This window comes from Chiloscyllium punctatum, chromosome 34 (assembly GCF_047496795.1).
Source record: "Chiloscyllium punctatum isolate Juve2018m chromosome 34, sChiPun1.3, whole genome shotgun sequence".
Taxonomy (NCBI): Eukaryota; Metazoa; Chordata; class Chondrichthyes; order Orectolobiformes; family Hemiscylliidae; genus Chiloscyllium; species Chiloscyllium punctatum.
Window position 1 is genome coordinate 47359660 of NC_092772.1, and position 20189 is coordinate 47379848.

The following is a 20189-nucleotide window of genomic DNA, read 5'->3' on the forward strand; positions in this document are numbered from 1 at the left end:
CAAGTTAACAATCTCTGTGCGTTAGGAGCTAGTTATACCACCACACTCCAGTCTTGTACCTTATAGAGTCACGTACAATGGAAACAGACCCTTCGGCCCATCCCGTCCATGCTGACCCAGATATCCCAACCCAATTTAGTCCCACCTGCCAGCACCCGGCCCCTATCCCCCCAAACCCCTCCTATTCATGTCCCCATCCAGATGCCTTTTAAATGCTGTCATTGTACCAGCCCCCACCCCATCCTCTGGCAGCTCATTCCATACACGTACCACCCTCTGGGTGGAAAGGTTGCCCCTTAGGTCCCTTTCCCCTCTCACCCTAAACCTAGGCCCCTCCCCCACCCCCAGGGAAAAGACCTTGACTATTTGTCTGTCCCAGTCTGTCTGTGGAGAGGGGAAGCCACTGCTCGGTGAGCTTCAAGGGAATCCTGTCCAGTTCCGTGAGTTTCTTTTCTGTCTGATCCTTGCCCTGTGATAATAGAGGGTGTGTTTACGGCTCTGGGGTGGGGGGGGGGAGGGGAGGTGGGGTGGACCTCTCACACCCCATTCACAGTCATGTCACAGATCCCCACGCTAAACCCCCCGCTCCCTGTGACATCAGCCTGCATTGATTTGAAGTGGTTCGTGACACAGTGACTGAGTGTTGGCAGCGGAGAGAGGCCACATTTGTGGGTGCGGTGCCAATCGAGGGGGGGTGGGGGGAGACGGCTGCTTTCTCCCTGGACGGTGTTGAGCTTCTTGAGTGTTGTCAGAGCTGCCCTCCATCCAGGCTGGATTGTCTAGTGTCTCCCGAAACAGGTTAAACAGCTCCACGGTAAACAGATTGGTGCATGAGGTAAAAACAATGACTGCAAGATGCTGGGAACCAGATTCGGGATTCGTGGTGCTGGAAGAGCACAGCAGTTCAGGCAGCTTCCGAGGAGCTTCGAAATCCAACATACCCAGAGTGATTAAGCCAGGCCCGGGACAGAAGGCAGTGCCAGTACCAACTTTATTTGGAAATGAGTTACAATAACCTTGTCCATTTTCTCTGATCCTAGTCATTCCCTCAGCCTTTCTGTGTGTCCTGTAGATTGGGGAAATCTCTCTCTTTCTCTCTCTCTCTCTCTCTCTGTGTGACTTTTGAAGTTGTTTTGAAGTTCTCTCTCTCTCTCTCACTCTCTCTCTCTGTGAATTGTGAAGTTGTTTCTCTCTCTCTCACTCTCTCTCTCTCTGTGAATTGTGAAGTTGTTTCTCTCTGTCTCTTTTTCTCTCTCTCACTCTCTCTCTTTCTCTCTCTCTATGAATTGGGAAGTTGTTTCTCTCTCTCTCTCTCACTCTCTCTCTCTGTGAATTGTGAAGTTGTTTCTCTCTCTCTCTCTTTCACTCTCTCTCTCTTTGTGACTTGTGAAGTTGTTTCTCTTTCTCACAATCTCGCTCTCTACAAACAGAAAGCTCGTATCTTCCTTTCCGATCTGTTCCAGGCCTCCAGGGAAGCCTTCCCTATTTTTGTCCCTTTGTCCTGTAGTTTCTGGACCTTGTTATTTGGAGCCAGCCAATCAGGGGGTGGGGGGCGAGGGTTCCTGTTTAACCACTGACCAGATGGTTTTGCGAATCACTGAATGTGCTGATGGTGTTTATTCCATTGTTTTGGAGCAAAAGAAAACGTACAGCCCAGGAACAGGCCCTCCAACCCTGAGCCGATCCAAATGTACTGTCTAAACCTGTCGGTCAATCCCTAAGCCTCTGTGTCCCTCTGCTCCCCACCTACTCAGACAACTGTCCAGACACACCTTAAATGAATCTCCCGTACCTGCCTCTCCCACCTCTGCTGGTAACACGTTCCAGACGCCCACCACCCTCTGTGTGAAGTACGTAAGGGTTTTCCGAGTCTGGTTTCTCCTTGGTAACGCTGCACCCCTGCTTTGTTTGGCTCAGGAGATGCCTCTGCCCAGAGTGACAGTTCCCAGGGTGTCTCCTCAGGCAGTGGGGTCCTGGTGTTGCAACTTCAGCGTTTTACTCAAACAATGTGCGCAGGGTCCCACACTGTTCAGCCAAGTTAACAATCTCTGTGCGTTAGGAGCTAGTTATACCACCACACTCCAGTCTTGTACCTTATAGAGTCACGTACAATGGAAACAGACCCTTCGGCCCATCCCGTCCATGCTGACCCAGATATCCCAACCCAATTTAGTCCCACCTGCCAGCACCCGGCCCATATCCCTCCAAACCCCTTCCTATTCATGTCCCCATCCAGATGCCTTTTAAATGCTGTCATTGTACCAGCCCCCACCCCATCCTCTGGCAGCTCATTCCATACACGTACCACCCTCTGGGTGAAAAGGTTGCCCCTCAGGTCTCTTTGATATCTTTCCCCTCTCACCCTAAACCTATGTCCCTCTAGTTCTGGACTTCCCCACCCCAGGGAAAAGACCTTGTCTATTTACCCTCTCCATGCCCCTCATGATTTTATAAACCTCTATAAGGTCACCCCTCAGCCTCCGACGCTCCAGGGAAAACAGCCCCAGCCTGTTCAGCCTCTCCCTGTAGCCCAATGGTAAGGTCCTAGGGAGTGTTGCTGAACAAAGAGACCTTGGAGTGCAGGTTCATAGCTCCTTGAAAGTGGAGTCACAGGTAGATAGGATAGTGAAGGCAGCGTTTGGTATGGTCTCCTTTATTGGTCAGAGTATTGAGTACAGGAGTTGGGAGGTCATGTTGCGGCTGTACAGGACATTGGTTAGGCCACTGTTGGAATATTGTGTGCAATTCTGGTCTCCTTCCTATCGGAAGGATGTTGTGAAACTTGAGAGGGTTCAGAAAAGATTTACAAGGATGTTGCCAGGGTTGGAGGGTCTGAGCTACAGGGAGAGGCTGAACAGGCTGGGGCTGTTTTCCCTGGAGCGTCGGAGGCTGAGGGGTGACCTTATAGAGGTTTATAAAATCATGAGGGAGATGGAGAGGGTGAACACACAATAGGAGGAAGTCAGGACGGCAGATGCTGGAAATCAGAGTCGAGAGTGTGGTCACAGCAGGTCAGGCAGCATCCGAGGAACGGGAGGGTTGAGAAATAGACAATACTCCCGGGGTCATCGTCCAGTTGCAAACTTTTTTTTTATATTTTTGACGGCATATCAAGATTTCTTAAAAGAGAAATTGGTCCTACGTTGTTAAAGCCATCAGATTTAAGTTGAATCAGCCTTTGGCAACCTAAGTGCCTGGTTCAAATTGATTGGCTAAAGACCAAGGACTCTGCTTGGCCTGTTGGCTGGACAGCTTTTCCCGAGAAATCTCTCAAGTCTGGCTCTCTGTTCCTGCAAACGCTTAAAGTGCTGCTCACACACATCCTGTTTAAATGTCAAAGCACACAAAACCAACACAACATCTTTGATAAGAACCACGATGTGTCCTCACAATCTATAAATATTTCATCCAATGTTGCAACAACTTTGCCTTGTAATGACCAAAACCATTTCCCAGGAGGAGCAGGATTCCATCCGTTACATTAACCCACAATAAAGGGTTCGTCTCAGCTACGGGTGTTTCAACACTGACCCTCCGACAGTGCCCACTCCCTCAGCACTGACCCTCCGACAGTGCCCACTCCCTCAACACAGACCCTCCGACAGTGCAGCACTCCCACAGCACTGACCCTCCGACAGTGCCCACACCCTCAGCACTGACCCTCCGACAGTGCAGCACTCCCACAGCGCTGACCCTCCGACAGTGCAGCACTCCCACAGCGCTGACCCTCCGACAGTGCAGCACTCCCACAGCGCTGACCCTCCGACAGTGCCCACTCCCACAGCACTGACCCTCCGACAGTGCGGCACTCCCTCAGCACTGACCCTCCGACAGTGCCCACTCCCTCAGCACTGACCCTCCGACAGTGCCCACTCCCTCAGCACTGACCCTCCGACAGTGCGGCGCTCCCTCAGCACTGACCCTCCGACAGTGCGGCGCTCCCTCAGCACTGACCCTCTGACAGTGCGGCGCTCCCTCAGCACTGACCCTCTGACAGTGCGGCGCTCCCTCAGCACTGACCCTCCGACAGTGTGGCACTCCCTCAGCACTGATCCTCCGACAGTGCCCACTCCCTCAGTACTGACCCTCTGACAGTGCCCACTCCCTCAGCCCTGACCCTTGGACAGTGCCCTCTCCCTCAGCACTGACCCTCCGACAGTGCCCACTCCCTCAGCACTGACCCACCGACAGGGCCCACTCCCTCAGCACTGACCCTCCGACAGTGCCCACTCCCTCAGCACTGACCCTCCGACAGTGCCCACTCCCTCAGCACTGACCCTCCGACAGTGCCCACTCCCTCAGCACTGACCCTCCGACATTGCAGCTCTCCCTCCGACAGTGCCCACTCCCTCAGCACTGACCCTCCGACAGTGCCCCCTCCCTCAGCACTGACTCTCCGACAGTGCCCACTCCCTCAGCACTGACCCTCTGACAGTGCCCACTCCCTCAGCACTGACCCTCTGACAGTGCAGCACTGTCTCAGTGTTAGTTGTGTCTGTGTAGCGTGGATGTGGTTGTAGTGAGATCTGTTGTTTCCCTGATATGTGAACCCTGAGTTTTGGGCTCTGATCCCGAGTGGGGCAGTGTTGGGGTAGAGAAGGTGCGTGACGAATGGTCAGCAATCTGATCCTGAGTCAGGACTGAAGTGGGTGTACGGAACATGACTGGGATTTCCAAATTCCCATGACTCACTAAAACGTTCAAATGATTGTGGATATCTCAATCTGTGTGTGTCGTGACTCAATATTTTCCTTGAAATATTTTCCAGAGAGCAGTGTGTTATCAGCAGTTATTGGAATTACACATAGTGGGTACAGTTCAAATCAAAATGGGATCTGGACCAGATGGGCCAATGGGCTGAGAAATGGCAGATGGAGTTTAATTCAGATAAATGTGAGGGGCTGCATTTTGGGAAAGCAAATCTTAGCAGGACTTATCCACTTAATGGGAAGGTCCTAGGGAGTGTTGCTGAACAAAGAGACCTTGGAGTACAGGTTCATAGCTCCTTGAAAGTGGAGTCACAGGTAGATAGGATAGTGAAGGCAGCGTTTGGTATGCTTTCCTTTATTGGTCAGAGTATTGAGTACAGGGGTTGGGAGGTCATGTTGTGGCTGTACAGGACATTGGTTAGGCCACTGTTGGAATATTGTGTGCAATTCTGGTCTCCTTCCTATCGGAAAGATGTTGTGAAACTTGAAAGGGTTCAGAAAAGATTTACAAGGATGTTGCCAGGGTTGGAGGATCTGAGCTACAGGGAGAGGCTGAACAGGCTGGGGCTGTTTTCCCTGGAGCGTCGGAGGCTGAGGGGTGACCTTATAGAGGTTTATAAAATCATGAGGGACATGGATAGGGTAAATAGACAAGGTCTTTTCCCTGGGGTCGGGGAGTCCAGAACTAGAGGGGCATAGGTTTAGGGTGAGAGGGGAAAGATATAAAAGGGACGTAAGGGGCAACTTTTTCACCCAGAGGGTGGTACGTGTATGGAATGAGCTGCCAGAGGATGTGGTGGAGGCTGGTACAAAGACAGCATTTAAAAGGCATCTGGATGGGGACATGAATAGGGAGGGGTTTGGGGGGATATGGGCCGGGGGCTGGCAGGTGGGACTAGATTGGGTTGGGATATCTGGGTCAGCATGGACGGGATGGGCCAAAGGGTCTGTTTCTGTGCTGTACATATGTCTCTCTCTCTCTCTCTCTCTCTCTCTGTGTCTCTGTCTCTGTTTCTCTCACTCTCTCTCTCTCTCGGAGAAAGTGAGGATTGCAGATGCTGGAGAGTCAGAGTTAAAAGGTGTGGCACTGGGGAAGTACAGCAGGAGTTCCTGATGAAGAGCTCTTGCCTGAAACATCAACATCTCCTGCTCCTCGGATGCTACCTGACCTCCTGTGCTTTTCCAATGCTACCTTTCTCAACTCTGACCCGCTGTTTGTCTCTCTCTCTCTATCTCTCTCTGTCTGTCTCTGACTCAGTCTCTCTGTCTCTCTCAGTGTCTCTCTCTCTGTCTCTCTGTCTCTCAATGTCTCTATCTCAGTCTCTCTCCATCTCTCTCACTCTGTCTCTTTCTCAGTTTCTCTCTCTCTCTCTCTCAATCTCTCTGTCTGTCTCTGTCTCTCTCAGTCTCTCTCCGTCTCTCTCTCTCTCACTCTGTCTCTTTCTCAGTTTCACTCTCTGACTCAGTCTCTCTGTGTCTCTCAATGTCTCTCTCTCTCAGTCTGTCTCTCTCTCTGTCTGTGAGTCTCTCTCTCTCAGTCTCTCTCTCTCTTTCAGTGCCTGACTCTCTGTGTCTCTCTCCCTCTCCCTCCCTCTCTCTCTCTCTCTCTCTGTGTTTCTCACCGTGCGCTGTTATAAAGCCAGGGCCCAGAGCAGCATTCTCTCGGAGAATGAATGTTTTAACGAGATGGGTGTAAACCAGAATTCCAGCACCCACCACTGTTGCTATTGGATCTATAAGATTTCGGTGTTTTTCTGTCAGGCATGCGGTGAAAAATGTATAATCCCATCCCACACGGCACCACCTTTGATACAAAGGTACCCAGTTACCCAGTCCTGGGCTCCAAAGCAGAAATAGAGAGAGAGTCAGTTAAAACATTAAACACTGCAGACCATCATAGAATAAATACAAAAATAAAACTAAAGTCCTTCCTAACATAAACCTAGAAAATTAAAGAAATAAGTTAATCTTTCCTGAGAGTTTATCCATAAAGGGCCCCAACTTTCTCTGCCCAGCTCACTCTCTGATTGCTTCGGGGTAACTCCCTCTGACCGACACCAAGGTTGGCTGGATAGTGGACAGTGACGATGGTTATCGGAGATTACAAAGAGGTGCTGGAACAGTTGGGTCAATGGGTTGAGGAGGGGCAGCTGGAATTTAATCGAGATCAATGCGAGGGCTTGCATTTTAGTTTCTACAGTTAATGGTGGGGCCCTGGGTGGTGCTGGGGGACAGAGGGACCCAGGGGTTCAGGGACATCATCCCTTTGGAGTTTGTGTCACATACAGACAGGGGGGTTACAAAGGGGTTTCACACACTCCCCTTCATTGCTCAGCCCTTTGAGTGTAGGAGTTGGGAAGGTCATGTTGAGGTTGTACAGGACATTGGGGAGGCCCCTTCTGGAATACTGTGTCCAGTTCCGGTCACCCTGTTATAGGAAGGATATTATTAAACTGGAGAGGGTTCCGGAGAGATTTCCCAGGATGTTGCCGGGAATGGGAGGGTCGGAGTTATAACGAAAGGCTGGATAGGCTGGGAGTTTTTTCCCCGGAGCGTCGGAGGCTGAGGGGTGACCTTATAGAGGTTTATAAAACCATGAGGGGGACAGAGAGGGTGAATGGTGGGGGTCTATTCCCCCCAGGGTGGGGGGGGGGATTTGAAGACCAGGGGGGCACATGTTTAAGGGGAGAGGAGAGAGATTTAAAAAAGACACAAGGGGCAACTGTTTTCCCCAGAGGGTGGTCCGTGTGTGGAATGACCTTCCTGACGGAGTGGGGGAGGGGGGACAGTTACAACATTTAAAAGGGATTTGGATAAGGACATGGACAGGAAGGGGTTGGAGGGAGATGGGCCAGGAGCAGGCGGGGGAGGGGGGACTGGGTTAGTTTGGGGATTAGGGTCAGCACGGGCTGGATGGGCCGAAGGGTCTGTTTCTGAGCTGTGTGACTCTGTGATACTGGAGCGTTCCCCGTGGTGTTCGGATTTCCAGCATCTGCAGTTTTAGCCACTTGTGGACAATGGATTAGTAAATTTGCAGACGACACTAAAGTCGGTGGAGTAGTGGACAGTTTGGAAGAATGTTACAGGTTGCCAGGGAACTTGGATAAACTGCAGAGTTGGGCTGAGAGGTGGCAAATGGAGTTCAATGCAGCTAAATGTGAGGTGATGCACTTTGGGAAGAATAACAGGAAGGCAGTGTACTGGGTCAATGGAAAGATTCTTGGTCGTGTGGATGTGCAGAGGGATCTTGGAGTCCATGTACATAGATCCCTGAAAGTTGCCCCCCAGGTGGATAGTGCTGTTAAAAAGGCACATGGTGTGTTAGGTTTCATTCATAGAGGGATTGAGTTCCGGAGCCGCAATATTATGCTGCAACTATACAAAACGCTGGTGCGGCCAAACTTGGAATATTATGTACAGTTCTGGTCACCCCATTACAGGAAGGATGTGGAAGCTTTGGAAAAAGTGCAGAGGAGATTTACCAGGATGTTGCCTGGTCTGGAGGGAAGGTCTTGTGAGGAAAGGCTGAGAGATTTGGGTCTGTTCTCATTGGAGAGAAGGCGGCTCAGGGGGGGATTTGATAGAGACATACAAGATGATCAGGGATGAGATAGGGGAGACAGTGAAAGACTTTTTCCTAGGATGATGATGTCAGCGTGTACGAGGGGACGTAGTTACAAATTGGGGGGGTGATAGATTTAAGACAGATGTCAGAGGCAGGTTCTTTACTCAGAGAGTGGTAAGGAGGTGGAATACCCTACCTGCTGATGTAGTTAACCCAGTCACATTAGGGAGATTTAAACAATCCTTGGATAAGCTCATGGATGATGATGGGATAGTGTAGGGGGATGGGCTGAGAATAGTTCACGGGTCAGCACAACATCGAGGGCCGAAGGGCCTGTTCTGCGCTGGATTGTTCTATGTTCCATGTCTAAGGTGTCGGAGTGAAGGTTGGATGATCAGAACAGGGGCCGGGTGGGAGGTGCTGAGAAACACCGAGAGCAGATGGTTAGGACTAAAATAAATCCCAAAATTCACTCGGACCACATTTCACAAGAGGATAAAAATACACCCTGACAATTTGTCATGAAAACTCGACAGCTCGGAAAACAGGCCAGATTCCAAGCCGAATTCCCGAAACCATTCAGGAAAACGTTCCAGGCAGGACCAGCAGGAGTTTGTTCATGGCATTCACTTTCTGGAGCAACACTGAGGCGACCCTGAGCCAGAGCTGACTGAAAGATGGTCATCTCCAGCGACGCTCCTCACCACATCACCCGGGCAGCTCCTCGGAAGTCCGGGATCCAGGCTGGACGTCCACTTCCCCAGCCGGAGGGCCTTGGCACTGAGACACGGACACAGGTCAGCGTCTGGACGGATGGGGAGATGCCAATGATTCGGTGCTCAAAGGGCAGCACCAAGAGTGTGCAGGAGGCAGTGGCAAACCCAACTCAACCCTGGTGCCATCCCCCAGACCCTACAACAACTGCCTTCTGAAGCAGCAAGTGATAAACAGTCTGGAATGAACCACTGATCAGATCTAACCTCTGCAATCCTACAGGTTCTGGAATGGTTGGATTTGATTTATTATTACCACATGTACCGAGATACAGTGAAAAGTATTGTTTTGCCTGCATTACAGACAAGTCATACCTTAGAGTGTGACAGCTGTCAGAGAAGGTGCACAGAGAGGTTTTAACTTGAATAGGTGGGAGGGCAGGGCTGGAAGTGTGAAAACAGCAAGGAGGAAGGTGTTCCTCAACCTGTTGGTGCCTCTGTTTGTGCTTTTGTATCTTCTCCCAGCTGGAAGAGGGTGGAACCGGGGTTGGAGGGGTCTTTGATGGTGATGTTGACGACTTTACCGAGGCAGTGGGAGGCAGTAGACGTTCAAGAAGGCACAGCCAATGCCCCTTATCCCTCAGGAGGCTCGGGATATTCAGTCTATCCATGAGCACCCTCACCAAATTCTCCAGACGCACACTGTCCCAGTGCGTCACAGTCTGGGACGGCAACTGCTCTGCCCAGGGACTGTGAGCAACTACAGAAGGAGGATGCCATTTACCCGCCCTCTGAGAAAAAAGAACAGGACCTGACGTCACCGCGGGAAATGACATCACCACAGGAAATGACGTCACCGACCCAAAGAAACTCAAAAACCCTATCGGAAAGGTGTTGTGAAACTTGAAAGGGTTCCGAAAAGATTTACAAGGATGTTGCCAGGGTTGGAGGGTCTGAGCTACAGGGAGAGGCTGGACAGATTCACAGCCAGGGTTTACAGTCAGAACGATTTCAAGTTGCAACCAAACACTTTGAAAAGCCAACGCTGAGAAGTTGCCCATTCAAATGTAACGTTATTGACTCAAACTCCCTCAATCTGTTAATCACCAAATGAAGTCAACCGGGAGGGATGGGGATGAAGTCGTTTAGTCGGCTTGCTTTTGTTGGTCAGTGCATTGAGTACAAGAGACACTGAGGACGGCAGGTGCTGGAGATCAGAGATGAGGCATTATCCGAGGAGCAGGAGAGTCGACGTTTCAGGCCCGAGCCCTTCATCAGGAATATACTGTCGGAGTTGGGAGGTCATGTTGCAGCTGCACAGAATGTTGGTTAAGCCTTGTTTGGAATATTGTGCGTTGGGGCAAGGATGTTATGAAACTTAAACGGGTTCAGAAAAGATATACAAATATGTTGGAGGGTCTGAGCTACAGGGAGAGGCTGAACAGGCTGGGGCTGTTTTCCCTGGAGCGTCGGAGGCTGAGGGGTGACCTCATAGAGGTTTATAAAATCATGAGGGACATGGAGAGGGTAAATAGACAAGGTCTTTTCCCTGGGGTTGGGGAGTCCAGAACTGGAGGGGCATAGGTTTAGGGTGAGAGGGGAAAGATATAAAAGGGACCTGAGGGGCAACGTTTTCACCCAGAGGGTGGTACGTGTATGGAATGAGCTGCCAGAGGAAGTGGTGCAGGCTGGTACAATGACAGCATTTAAAAGGCATCTGGATGGGGACATGAATAGGAAGGGGTTTGGGGGGATATGGGCCGGGTGCTGGCAGGTGGGACTGGATTGGGTTGGGATATCTGGGTCAGCATGGACGGGATGGGCCGAAGGGTCTGTTTCCGTTCTGTACATCACTATGACTCTGAGTCCCAGGACAGGGGTTAGATACAGAGTAAAGCTCCCTCTACACTGTCCCCCATCCAACACTCCCAGGGACAGGGACAGCATGGGGTTAGATACAGAGTAAAGCTCCCTCTACACTGTCCCCCATCCAACACTCCCAGGGACAGGCCCAGCACGGGGTTAGATACAGAGTAAAGCTCCCTCTACACTGTCCCCCCATCAAACACTCCCAGGGACAGGGACAGCACGGGGTTAGATACAGAGTAAAGCTCCCTCTACACTGTCCCCCCATCAAACACTCCCAGGGACAGGGACAGCACGGGGTTAGATACAGAGTAAAGCTCCCTCTACACTGTCCCCCCATCAAACACTCCCAGGGACAGGGACAGCCCGGGGTTAGATACAGAGTAAAGCTCCCTCTACACTGTCCCCTCATCAAACACTCCCAGGGACAGGGACAGGGACAGCACGGGGTTAGATACAGAGTAAAGCTCCCTCTACACTGTCCCCCCATCAAACACTCCCAGGGACAGGGACAGCACGGGGTTAGATACAGAGTAAAGCTCCCTCTACACTGTCCCCTCATCAAACACTCCCAGGGACAGGGACAGCACGGGGTTAGATACAGAGTAAAGCTCCCTCTACACTGTCCCCCCATCAAACACTCCCAGGGACAGGGACAGCACGGGGTTAGATACAGAGTAAAGCTCCCTCTACACTGTCCCCTCATCAAACACTCCCAGGGACAGGGACAGCACGGGGTTAGATACAGAGTAAAGCTCCCTCTACACTGTCCCCCCATCAAACACTCCCAGGGACAGGGACAGCACGGGGTTAGATACAGAGTAAAGCTCCCTCTACACTGTCCCCCCATCAAACACTCCCAGGGACAGGGACAGCACGGGGTTAGATACAGAGTAAAGCTCCCTCTACACTGTCCCCCCATCAAACACCCCCAGGGACAGGGACAGCACGGGGTTAGATACAGAGTAAAGCTCCCTCTACACTGTCCCCCCATCAAACACCCCCAGGGACAGGGACAGCACGGGGTTAGATACAGAGTAAAGCTCCCTCTACACTGTCCCCCCATCAAACACTCCCAGGGACAGGGACAGCACGGGGTTAGATACAGAGTAAAGCTCCCTCTACACTGTCCCCCCATCAAACACTCCCAGGGACAGGGACAGCACGGGGTTAGATACAGAGTAAAGCTCACTCTACACTGTCCCCCCATCAAACACCCCCAGGGACAGGGACAGTACGGTGTTAGATACAGAGTAAAGCTCCCTCTACACTGTCCCCCCATCAAACACTCCCAGGGACAGGGACAGCACGGGGTTAGATACAGAGTAAAGCTCCCTCTACACTGTCCCCCCATCAAACACCCCCAGGGACAGGGACAGCACGGGGTTAGATACAGAGTAAAGCTCCCTCTACACTGTCCCCCCATCAAACACCCCCAGGGACAGGGACAGCACGGGGTTAGATACAGAGTAAAGCTCCCTCTACACTGTCCCCCCATCAAACACTCCCAGGGACAGGGACAGCACGGGGTTAGATACAGAGTAAAGCTCCCTCTACACTGTCCCCCCATCAAACACTCCCAGGGACAGGGACAGCACGGGGTTAGATACAGAGTAAAGCTCCAGGCTGGAGGAGGGAGTTATGAATGGCCTCCTCCTGTTCCTGTGTGTTCTATCCCTCTCTAATGGAGTCATTCACGAGTCAATAATTTTCACGGAAAAGATGTCAAACCTGCCGATATCCCACCCCCCTCCCTCCCCTGCACAAACGGGGCCCCCCCAAACACTCCTCCCAGGGGAGACAGAGGGGTCTCCCAGTCACCGCCCATTTCACTTCCCCTTCCCACTTCCCCTCCCTCAAACAAACCCAACCACATCCGCCCCCCCCCCCCCCCCCCCCCGGGCAGCCTCCAGCCTGGGGGAGTCAACACTGAGTCCTCCAATTTCACATACCTTCCGTCACCATCCCCCCCCCCCGGCCCCCGACTCCCTTCCCAGACCCTCCCCCTCCCTCGCAGCCACCAACCAGGTCCATTCCTCCCATTCACCAACTGGGTCGTACCCTCGACCTGTCCTCAACTTCGCATCAACCAAATCACCCACCGACATTTCCGCCACCTCCAAACAGACCCCCCCACCAGGGATATATTTCCCTCCCCACCCCTCTCCGCCTTCCGCAAAGACCGTTCCCCCCCCGTGACTACCTGGTCAGGTCCACACCCCCCTACGACCCACCCTCCCATTCTGGCACTTTCCCCTGCCACCGCAGGAACTGTAAAACCTGTGCCCACACCTCCTCCCTCACCTCTATCCAAGGCCCTAAAGGAGCCTTCCACATCCATCAAAGTTTCACCTGCACATCCACCAATATCATTTATTGTATCCGTTGCTCCCGATGTGGTCTCCTCTACATTGGGGAGACTGGGCGCCTCCTAGCAGAGCGCTTTAGGGAACATCTCTGGGACACCCACACCAATCAACCAAACCGCCCCGTGGCCCAACATTTCAACTCCCCCTCCCACTCTGCCGAGGACATGGAGGTCCTGGGCCTCCTTCCCCCCGCTCCCTCACCACCCGACGCCTGGAGGAAGAACGCCTCATCTTCCGCCTCGGAACACTTCAACCCCAGGGCATCAATGTGGACTTCAACAGCTTCCTCATTTCCCCTTCCCCCACCTCACCCCAGTTCCAACCTTCCAGCTCAGTAACTGTCCCCATGACCTGTCCTACCTGCCTATCCCCCTTCCCATCTACCCACTCCACCCTCCTCCCTGACCTATCACCTCCATCCCCACCCCCCCCATTCACCTATTGCACTCTCAGCTCCCTTCTCCCCACCCCCACCCCCCTCTTATTTACCTCTCCACCCCCGAGGCTCCCAGCCTCATTCCTGATGAAGGGCTTTTGCCCGAAACGTCGATGTTCCTGCTCCTCGGATGCTGCCTGACCTGCTGTGCTTTTCCAGCACCCCACTCTCTAACCTAGAGTCTGATCTCCAGCCTCTGCGGTCCTCCCTTTCACCCCACAGCCCCCAACCTCCCCTCGATCTGCAGCCCCCCCCGACACCCACCCCCCCGGTTCTGTAGAAGGGTTACACGTGAAATGTTGACTTCTCACCTCCTGGTTCACTGGGTTCTGAATGACCATCAATTCAGTCAATTGCGCCCACACGAGGCCCTGTCTATAAACTTGTCGTGACAAAATGGGACAAGCAGAGAATACGAACTGTTCGAACACAACCCAACCATTCATTCGGAAAATTCAGTCTCATCTGTATTCACTCCAACCCCACATCAACAACAGAGTCACTGTTTCCAGCTGCTGTTTCGGAGCCAAGCTGCTGTGTCAGACATCCCAGAGAGACGCCAACAGAATCACAGCTCACATTTCTCACACATGACCCTATACGGAGGTTCACTCAGCCCGGGATGACACCAAGACCAGTCATCTCTCTCCCAGTGCTGAGGGAGCGGGCGCTGTGGGAGGGTCAGTGCTGAGGGAACGGGTGCTGTAGGAGGGTCAGTGCTGAGGGAGTGGGCACTGTCGGAGGGTCAGTGCTGAGGGAGTGGGCACTGTCAGAGGGTCAGTGCTGAGGGAGTGGGCACTGTCAGAGGGTCAGTGCTGAGGGAGTGGGCACTGTCAGAGGATCAGTGCTGAGGGAGGGGGCACTGTCGGAGAGTCAGTGCTGAGGGAGGGGGCACTGTCGGAGAGTCAGTGCTGAGGGAGGGGGCACTGTCGGAGGGAGAGCTGCAATGTCGGAGGGTCAGTGCTGAGGGAGTGCGCACTGTCGGAGGGTCAGTGCTGAGGGAGTGGGCACTGTCGGAGGGTCAGTGCTGAGGGAGTACTGCACTGTCAGAGGGTCAGTGCTGAGGGAGTGCAGCACTGTCAGAGGGTCAGTGCTGAGGGAGTGCAGCACTGTCAGAGGGTCAGTGCTGAGGGAGAGCTGCAATGTCAGAGGGTCAGTGCTGAGGGAGTGGGCACTGTCGGAGGGTCAGTGCTGAGGGAGTGGGCACTGTCGGAGGGTCAGTGCTGAGGGAGTGGGCACTGTCGGAGGGTCAGTGCTGAGGGAGTGCCGCACTGTCGGAGGGTCAGTGCTGAGGGAGTGGGCACCGTCAGAGGGTCAGTGCTGAGGGAGTGCCGCATTGTCGGAGGGTCAGTGCTGAGGGAGGGCCGCACTGTCAGAGGGTCAATGCTGAGGGAGTGCCGCATTGTTGGAGGGTCAGTGCAGAGGGAGTGCCGCATTGTCGGAGGGTCAGTGCTGAGGGAGTGCCGCACTGTCGGAGGGTCAGTGCTGAGGGAGTGGGCACTGTCAGAGGGTCAGTACTGAGGGAGTGCTGCACTGACGGACGGTCAGTGCTGAGGGAGTGGGCACTGTCGGAGGGTCAGCGCTGAGGGAGTGCCGCACTGTCAGAGGGTCAGTGCTGAGGGAACTGGGCACAGTCAGAGGGTCAGTGCTGAGGGACTGGGCACTGTCAGCGGGTCAGTGCTGAGGGAGTGGGCACTGTCAGCAGGTCAGTGCTAAAGCAGTTGCCACTGTGGGAGGGTCAGTGCTGAGGGAGTGGGCACTGTCGGAGGGTCAGTGCTGAGGGAGTGGGCACTGTCGGAGGGTCAGTGCTGAGGGAGTGGGCACTGTCGGAGGGTCGGTGCAGAGGGAGTGACGCACTGTCGGAGGGTCAGTGCTGAGGGAGTGGGCACTGTCAGAGGGACAGTGCTGAGGCAGTGGGCTCTGTCGGAGGGTCAGTGCTGAGGGCGTGGGCACTGTCGGAGGGTCAGTGCTGAGGGAGCGGGCACTGTCGGAGGGTCAGTGCTGAGTGAGCGGGCACTGTCGGAGGGTCAGTGCTGAGGGAGTGCCGCACTGTCGGAGAGTGAGTGCTGAGGGAGTGGGTACTGTCAGAGGGTCAGTGCTGAGGGAGTGGGCACTGTCGGAGGGTCAGTGCTGAGGGATTGGGCACTGTCGGAGGGTCAGTGCTGAGGGAGTGGGCACTGTCGGCGGGTCAGTGCTGAGGGAGTGGGCACTGTCGGAGGGTCAGTGCTGAGGGAGTGTGCACTGTCGGAGGGTCAGTGCTGAGGGAGTGGGCACTGTCGGAGGGTCAGTGCTGAGGGAGTGGGCACTGTCGGAGGGTCAGTGCTGAGGGAGTGGGCACTGTCGGAGGGTCAGTGCTGAGGGAGTGGGCACTGTCGGAGGGTCAGTGCTGAGGGAGTGGGCACTGTCGGAGGGTCAGTGCTGAGGGAGTGGGCACTGTCGGAGGGTCAGTGCTGAGGGAGTGGGCACTGTCGGAGGGTCAGTGCTGAGGGAGTGGGCACTGTCGGAGGGTCAGTGCTGAGGGAGTGCCGCACTGTCGGAGGGTCAGTGCTGAGGAAGTACCGCACTGTCGGAGGGTCAGTGCTGAGGGAGTGGGCACTGTCGGTAGGTTAGTGCTGAGGGAGTGGGCACTGTCGGAGGGTCAGTGCTGAGGGATTGGGCACTGTCGGAGGGTCAGTGCTGAGGGATTGGGCACTGTCGGAGGGTCAGTGCTGAGGGAGTGGACACTGTCAGAGGGTCAGTGCTGAGGGAGTGGGCACTGTCAGAGGGTCAGTGCTGTGGGAGTGGGCACTGTCAGAGGGTCAGTGCTGTGGGAGTGGGCACTGTCAGAGGGTCAGTGCTGTGGGAGTGCCGCACTGTCAGAGGGTCAGTGCTGAGGGAGTGGGCACTGTCGATAGGTTAGTGCTGAGGGAGTGGGCACTATCAGAGGGTCAGTGCTGAGGGAGTGCCGCACTGTCGGAGGGTCAGTGCTGAGGGAGTGGGCACTCGGAGGGTTAGTGCTGAGGGAGTGGGCACTGTCGGAGGGTCAGTGCTGAGGCAGCGCTGCACTGTCGGAGGGTCAGTGCTGAGGGAGTGGGCACTGACAGAAGGTCAGTGCTGAGGGAGTGGACACTGTCAGAGGGTCAGTGCTGAGGGAGTGGGCACTGACAGAAGGTCAGTGCTGAGGGGGTGGGCACTGTCAGAGGGTCAGTGCTGAGGGAGTGGGCACTGACAGAAGGTCAGTGCTGAGGTAGTGGACACTGTCGGAGGGTCAGTGCTGAGGGAGTGGGCACTGTCGGAGGGTCAGTGCTGAGGGAGTGGGCACTGTCGGAGGGTCAGTGCTGAGGGAGTGGGCACTGTCTGTTGGGCGGTGCTGAGGGAGTGGGCACTGTCGAAGGGTCAGTGCTGAGGGAGTGGGCACTGTCGGACGGTCAGTGCTAAGGGAGTGGGCACTGTCAGCGGGTCAGTGCTGAGGGAGTGTGCAATGTCGGAGGGTCAGTGCTGAGGGAGTGGGCACTGTCGGAGCGTCAGTGCTGAGGGAGTGCTGCACTGTCAGAGGGTCAGTGCTGAGGGAGTGGGCACTGTCAGAGGGTCAGTACTGAGGGAGTGCTGCACTGACGGACGGTCAGTGCTGAGGGAGTGGGCACTGTCGGAGGGTCAGCGCTGAGGGAGTGCCACACTGTCAGAGGGTCAGTGCTGAGCGAGCGGGCACTGTTGGTGTGTCAGTGCTGAGGGAGTGGGCACTGTCGGAGGGTCAGTGCTGAGGGAGTGCCGCACTGTCGGAGAGTCAGTGCTGAGGGAGTGGGCACTGTCAGCGGGTCAGTGCTGAGGGAGTGGGCACTGTCGGAGGGTCAGTGCTGAGGGAGTGGGCACTGTCGGAGGGTCAGTGCTGAGGGAATGGGCACTGTTGGAGGGTTAGTGCTGAGGGAGTGTGCAGTGTCGGAGGGTCAGTGCTGACGGAGTGGGCACTGTCGGAGGGTCAGTGATGAGGGGGAGCTGCACTGTCGGAGGGTCAATAGACAATAGACAATAGACATTAGACAATAGATGCAGGAGTAGGCCATTCTGCCCTTCGAGCCTGCACCGCCATTCAATATGATCATGGCTGATCATTCCTAATCAGTATCCTGTTCCAGCCTTATCTCCATACCCCTTGACTCCACTATCTTTAAGAGCTCTATCCAACTCTTTCTTAAAAGAATCCAGAGACTGGGCCTCCACTGCCCTCTGGGGCAGAGCATTCCACACAGCCACCACTCTCTGGGTGAAGTAGTTTCTCCTCATCTCTGTCCTAAATGGTCTACCCCGTATTTTTAAGTTGTGTCCTCTGGTACGGCACTCACCCATCAGCGGAAACATGTTCCCTCCTGCCAGAGTGTCCAATCCTTTCATAATCCTATACGTTTCAATCAGATCCCCTCTCAGTCTTCTAAACTCAAGGGTATACAAGCCCAGTCGCTTCAGTCTTTCCGTGTAAGGCAATCCTGCCATTCCAGGAATTGACCTCGTGAACCTACGCTGCACTCCCTCAATAGCCAGAATGTCTTTCCTCAAATTTGGAGACCAGAACTGCACACAGTACTCCAGGTGTGGTCTCACCAGGGCCCTGTACAGCTGCAGAAGCACCTCTTTGCTTCTATACTCAATCCCTCTTGTTATGAAGGCCAGCATGCTATTAGCCTTCTTCACTACCTGCTGTACCTGCATGCTTACCTTCATTGACTGGTGCACAAGAACACCCAGATCTCTCTGTACTGCCCCTTTACCTAATTTGATACCATTGAGGTAGTAATCTGCCTTCCTGTTCTTGCCACCAAAGTGGATAACCAGACATTTATCCACATTAAACTGCATCTGCCATGCATCTGCCCACTCACCTAACTTGTCCAGGTCACCCTGTAATCTCCTAACATTCTCATCACATTTCACCCTGCCACCTAGCTTTGTATCATCAGCAAATTTGCTAATGTTATTGCTGATACCATCTTCTATATCATTTACATATATTGTAAAAAGCTGCGGTCCCAGCACAGATCCCTGTGGTACCCCACTGGTCACTGCCTGCCATTCCGAAATGGAGCCGTTAATCACTACCCTTTGTTTCCTATTAGCCAACCAATTCTCTATCCAATCTAGTACTTTGCCCCCAATCCCGTGCGCCCTAATTTTACTCACTTGTGTGGGACTTTATCAAAAGCTTTCTGAAAGTCCAGGTACAGTACATCCACTGGATCTCCCTCGTCCATCTTCCGAGTTACATCCTCAAAAAATTCAAGAAGATTAGTCAAGCATGATTTCCCCTTCATAAATCCATGCTGACTCTGTCCTATCCTGTTACTATTATCCAGATGTGCCGTAATTTCATCCCTTATAATAGACTCCAGCATCTTTCCCACCACTGAGGTCAGACTAACTGGTCTATAATTTCCTGCTTTCTCCCGCCCACCCTTCTTAAAAAGTGGCACAACATTAGCCGCCCTCCAATCCTCAGGAACCGACCCCGATTCTATTGAACTCTGGAAAATAATCACCAGCGCATCCACGATTTCCCGAGCCACCTCCTTCAGTACCCTGGGATGCAGGCCATCAGGTCCCGGAGACTTATCAACCTTCAGACCTAACAGTCTCTCCAACACCAAATCCTGGCAAATAGAAATTCCCTTAAGTTCAGGTCCTTCAGCCACTGTTACCTCAGTGCTGAGGGAGTGGGCACTGTCGGAGGGTCAGTGCTGAGGGAGTACTGCACTGTGGGAGGGTCAGTGCTGAGGGAGTGGGCACTGTCAGAGGGTCAGTGCTAAAGCAGTTGCCACTGTGGGAGGGTCAGTGCTGAGGGAGTGGGCACTGTCGGAGCATCAGTGCTGAGGGAGTGGGCACTGTCGGAGGGTCAGTGCTGAGGGAGTGGGCACTGTCGGAGGGTCAGTGCTGAGGGAATGGGCACTGTCGGAGGGTCAGTGCTGAGGGAATGGGCACTGTCGGAGGGTCAGTGCTGAGGGAGAGCTGCAATGTCGGAGGGTCAGTGCTGAGGGAGTGCCACACTGTCGGAGAGTCAGTGCTGAGGGAGTGGGCACTGTCGGAGGGTTAGTGCTGAGGGAGTGGGCACTGTCGGAGGGTTAGTGCTGAGGGAGTGGGCACTGTCGGAGGGTCAGTACTGAGGAAGTGTGCACTGTCGGAGGGTCAGTGCTGAGGGAGAGGACACTTTCGGAGGGTCAGTGCTGATGGAGTGGGCACTGTCGGAGGGTGAGGACTGAGGGTGTGGACACCATCAGAGGGTCAGTGCTGAGGGAGTGGGCACTGTCGGAGGGTCAGTGCTGAGGGAGTGGGCACTGTCGGACGGTCAGTGCTGAGGGAGTAGGCACTGTCGGTGGGTCAGTGCTGAGGGAGTGGGCACTGTCAGCGGTTCAGTGCTGAGCGAGTGCTGCACTGTCAGAGGGTCAGTGCTGAGGGAGTGGGCACTGTCGGAGGGTCAGTGCTGAGGGAGTGGGCACTGTCGGAGGGTCAGTGCTGAGGGAGAGGACACTGTTGGTGGGTCAGTGCCGAGGGAGTGGGCACTGTTGG

General features: G+C 54.1%; 1 protein-coding gene across 5 annotated transcripts in view; it reads left to right on the forward strand.

Moving 5' to 3' along the window:
- The window catches only part of LOC140458817 (CD276 antigen-like), a 118187-nt gene that overhangs the window by 3626 nt on the left and 94372 nt on the right, over positions 1 to 20189 (forward strand). Inside the window, exon 1 of one of the 5 annotated variants that reach the window (XM_072553472.1) lies at positions 328 to 440. The exons of 1 other annotated variant lie outside the window; for it this stretch is intronic. The gene's annotated coding sequence lies outside the window, so the exon portion shown is untranslated. Of the gene's footprint in view, positions 1 to 327; positions 441 to 536; positions 974 to 13711; positions 14339 to 20189 lie in introns of those variants that run through there. 3 more of the 5 variants (XM_072553470.1, XM_072553468.1, XM_072553473.1) reach the window with 3 other exon arrangements.